The sequence below is a fragment of the Mus caroli genome, chromosome 15 (genome assembly GCF_900094665.2).
Source record: "Mus caroli chromosome 15, CAROLI_EIJ_v1.1, whole genome shotgun sequence".
Taxonomy (NCBI): Eukaryota; Metazoa; Chordata; class Mammalia; order Rodentia; family Muridae; genus Mus; species Mus caroli.
Genome location: NC_034584.1, coordinates 60,790,876 through 60,795,610, shown reverse-complemented (window position 1 = coordinate 60,795,610; position 4,735 = coordinate 60,790,876). Strand labels below are relative to the sequence as shown.

At 46.1% G+C, this 4,735-nt stretch overlaps 1 pseudogene across 1 annotated transcript; it reads right to left on the bottom strand.

The window, feature by feature from the left end:
* Position 1: 1 nt before the first annotated feature.
* Positions 2 to 725, bottom strand: LOC110310063 (annotated as a pseudogene). Its single transcript, XR_003834945.1, has one exon. The product of XR_003834945.1 is annotated as an F-box only protein 28 pseudogene (transcript).
* Positions 726 to 4,735: the final 4,010 nt, after the last annotated feature.

Genomic DNA, 4,735 nt, shown 5'->3' with positions numbered 1-4,735 from the left:
CTGGAGGAGAGCCCATGAGTCTTCCCGACACATCTGATCCTGGCAATTTCCTCTTCAAAATGGGAACAATCTTCTCATCAAAGTACTCCATTGCCATGGAGGAGATGTCCCGTAGCTCCTGCAGCACCTCATGAGCTCTCTGAGGGGCTTTGGTAGAATTGACATATCTCAGTACACGGTAAATCTCATCAATCACCTTTCCTGGGATGAAGCAACAGAGGTTGGAGTCCACATACTTCATGAAGGTCATATTCAACAGTGACAACCTCGTTTCCACAGCGGCAAGGATGTCTGCATGACGAGCTAAAGAATGGTTTCTCCTTTCTGACTCTCTCCTCGGTAGCTGTGCTTTAACTTGCTTCTGATACAGGTTATGGAACCTCTCCACTTTCAGAAACCCCTGATTCAACATTCTCTGACAGACCAGGTCCATTCTCTTACAAACCAGGCGGAGCTGGCTAATTTCGTCGTAGGACATAAAGCTGAGGATGTTCTCGATGGCTACGATGGGCAGCGCCACCAGTGTGTTGTTTTGGGGCAGGTGGTCCGGTGCCAGCGCGGGCGCGGCGGGTGCCTGGGACCCCGACGGCGGGGCCTGCGACGGGGGCGCCGGGGGCTGTCGCTGAGCGGAGCCGGCAGCCGAACAGGAGCCGCCGTCGCCGTGGCCGCCGCCTCCTTCCTCAGCCATCCGCTCCTCAGACGCCACCGCCATCTTGGGAGTTTGATTCCTTCCTCCACTGTCCTATCACTCTTAAGTACATACCCAGAGGACTCTAAGTCAATACACCAAAAGATGCATGCCCACCCATGCTTGTTCCTGCATCATTTACTATAGCCTCGATAGAGAACCAGACTAGATGTGCATCAACAGTCAAGCAGATGCAGAGAATACTGTATGTATTCCACTGGGATTTTATTCTGCTATCAACAAGGGTGAAGTCTTCGTTCTTGCAGGAAAACAAGGGGAATTATAAATCATTGCATTAAGAGAGATAAATGAATACCCCATGTTTTGTTTCATGCATGGAGTCGAGAAACAAAAAAAGGCATGAAGGCAACTGGGTAGGTATTTGGGAATGGAGGCAGTAACCAGCTGGAGAAGAGAAGGGAGTTAGGGGAGAGATGTGATCTATGTACATGCAAATGTTATCATGAAGCCCACTCTTTTGTACAAGAAATATATACTAAACAAAGCTAAAAAGTATGGATGTTGCCTATTAGGGCAGATGAAAGAGTAGTTCAAAGGTCAGGGAGGCAATTGGGTAGAGTAATTCCTCTAAGGGGTGTTTACCTGCCTGAAACTCTCCCAATCCATCTAAAAGGCAAGCTTCCTCCTTTGGCCTGTCTATTTCCTGGAGAAGACCTAACACTAGTCACTCCAAGTCCCTTCATATGTCCTTGATGGCAACCAGAATTGTAGAATATGATCTTCTTAGGCATGTAGTCTTAAGACGACATATAACATGCTCAAGCTTTCACATGTAAAGAGAAACAGAAGTCAAAAAGATTTGCAATGCACACATATATGAGTCTTCGGATATCCCAGTATGGCCATGCCGGAAGATGCAATTAGAAGTCAGGTTACTAACACCCAAATCAGAACTGCCCTGAATCCATTATAAACACACCAGCTTGGGTGTGCTTGCATGACTCAGTTCTTGAATGGCATCCCCGAGTCATGTGGTCTTCTAAAACAGTGGAGCACAAGCTTCCCTCCTCCCACAGTGTTTGCTTCCTGGAAATCCCAGGCACTCTTAGTACCATGCTGTTATGACGTGTGGGTCCCCCAAAGTTTATGTGTTGCAATCCTGTGGCCAGTGCATCAGTGTTAATCAGTGGGAAATTTAACGTGATCAAGATCATGAAGGCTCTGATCCCACGAATAGGCTGATGTCATTACCACAAGAGAGTGACTCATTGCTTTGATCATGTGGTGTCCTCCAACATGTTCCGATGCTTTGAAAAGTCCCTCAACCAGTTCCCCGACTTTGCTTTCCAGAATGGTGAGGTATGCATTGTGAGATATGTATTCTGAGGTATCTTTTCTTTATAATTTAACCAGCCTGACATATTCCGTTACAACTTCACAAAGCACAGAACCACATGCAAAATCCCTTCTGAGTTTCTCTAAATGAGGGCCTTGGCTCAGAGCACCATAAAAAAGTGGTTTTCTCACATAAGCATGGGTGGCAAATTTTTTGGTACGGTGACAGGCATAGTATAGGAAGTGTAGGTATTGTATAGTAAAGTAAAGAAAAAGTAAGGTATGCATAGTAAGTGAAGGATGGAGGTGGGGAGAGGGTGCATGTCTGAGTGACCCACGTGTTTTCATGTAACTCACAACAGAACATGGTGTGCACAGGAAGGTAAACTAAGAGTAAATGTAGCTCCTGACACCTGCATATTTACTATGTGTGGGGCACTCTCCTGTGTTTCTTATATGCTATAACCCACTGATCCATGACAAGGACTCTGGGGGGGGGGATAGTATTATTCTTATTTCACAGACGAGGAAACTGAGGCATGGCGAGGTGACAGTTGAGCTCATGCAGACAGAAGGTGTTCACCTCACCATACAAGATGCTTCAATGTCCACTGTCTGCTGGGCTGTTCTTGGCACTGGGCCCTGGGAGTATCCAGTCTCTACAGAGCTTTGTTTGGCACTGGGCACTGAGAGTACCCACTGTCTGCAGGGCTATGCTTGTTACTGCACACTGCAATTATCTACCATCTTCAGGGTTCTGCATGGCACAAGGAGTATGGAAACTATTCATGAGCAGAGTTCATCTGCTCATGAGCAGAGTTCATCTGCTGGTGCTCATGTTTATTGAGCACTTATTATGCACCAGGTTCTGAACTGGATATCGAAGCAAATAACACTTCCAAATTTCATTTTGGTTTTGTTCACTTCCTTCTGTGTATACTGTCCATTTGGAGGAACCAGTACTAATCACTTGGGTAGGGGAACATGAGTTCCATCTCAGCCCCTGGTTAGGGCATCCCTTTCAACTCAGGCATCCATTTCCAAAATGCTCTGACCCTACCATTGACTCCCTTTCTCTTCCCAGGACCTTCCCGTGAGCCATCCTTCTATGCAGAGATCATATCCAGATGAATTCTGGCTCCTCTTTCCCATCGGATCTCCATTGATGATCTTTCAGTATCTCAGCTAATACTACTGGGACTCCCCACAAACTCTTCTCACTCCATTCCCTTCCAGCATGTAGGGGTAGCCAATGTCAATTGGCTTATGATGTCATCACATGTCCCCTGGATAAGTTCCATTACATGCTTATTATTGCCAATAAAGGTCTCTTAGTAGCTGGTATTCAATGTGCATGTTGACCAGCTGACCAAGGAATGAATGTGTCCTCTGTCCCAAGTTTAGAAGACATGCTTTGCTGCTCCTTTTTTGAGCAGGAGGATATATGCATTTGTCTGTTCTTGTCATCTTCACTGAGACCCTGAGTAGCTCAGTCTCTTAGGGTGGTCCCCTCACTCTGTGGCTTTCAGCCCATAAGAGTGGTGGAATACAGCTTTCCTAAGAGTGAGGTCAGACTACTCAGGTACTAGGCAATTCCACAGTCAGGATGAAAAGCCTTAAGAAGATTATTCCTGGAACCTGACTCTTTACAAAAGTGTGAAATCAGCCTGAGGTAACACTGCTGGCTCCCTGTCTAAACAATGGGACTGAACCCCAGATCTCTTGGAAGGTGGAAGAGGCAGTGACATTCAGCTTTCTAGAAGAGTACTGGCCAACAAGCTACCCTGTCGAGTCCCTGGTGTTTCCTAGTGCCAAGGCCTGGCATCTTGGCAACTGTCAATTCTCTAGTTAAGACTCTGGGTTTGCCCTACACTGGCCAGAGAGAAATGGAGAGATGGGAGAGATGGTGTGGCCAGACACCTGAGCATTCACATTACATATCAGATGTGACACTTCTGGAGATGCCCAGGCCACCCACAGTGAGTTTAAGTTGAACCACTGAGAAATGGAATGCTCCAAGGTATGTGCCCCTCGTGGTTTCCTTCCCAATACTAGACCATTTGTTGGACCATTCAGCTCCGATAAGATACTCAGAAGGAAGGGTACCTTTCTGTCTTCTCAAAGCTTCTGCAAACCTATGACTGATTCTCTAAGCTCCAGGTTCCAGAAATTCAAGTCCTGATGAATTCAGATCTATGCTTCATCTAAGAGACCTTTGTGGATTCTGCCAGAAACATGGGAGGCTGAGGGCTTTAGGCTGTGGTGAGTGTTCCCCATCACTTCTAAGACTCATGCACCTATCAATCAAAGCTCCTCTCTCCTTTCACCGTACCTCATAAGACCACTATCCACTTCTTTGTCTGCAAAGACTCCCTCAATGAGCGGCAGAGGGCTGTGACTATAGCACTGCTGTAAACAGTTTTGTGTTATTTTTAATCTAGGGCACAAATGTTTGCATACTTATTCATGCATGAGCAAAAATATTTACTGAGTGGTGTGATTATCCAGGCTGTATTTCATGCACAAAGGATTCAGTAGTGACATAAACAGACATGACCTGATCTCCTGGGTACCCAGACACATAGGGAAATCAAGTCATCTATAAGCTAGCAAGGACAGATGCATGACCGATTCATCATTCATGGATCCTGTGAGCCATGATGAATAAAATACCAGACTTTTGATAGGAAGATGGGAGAAGGAGGTGTCTTTCAATAGGGATGACACTGTTGAGAGTTGATACCAGAGGCC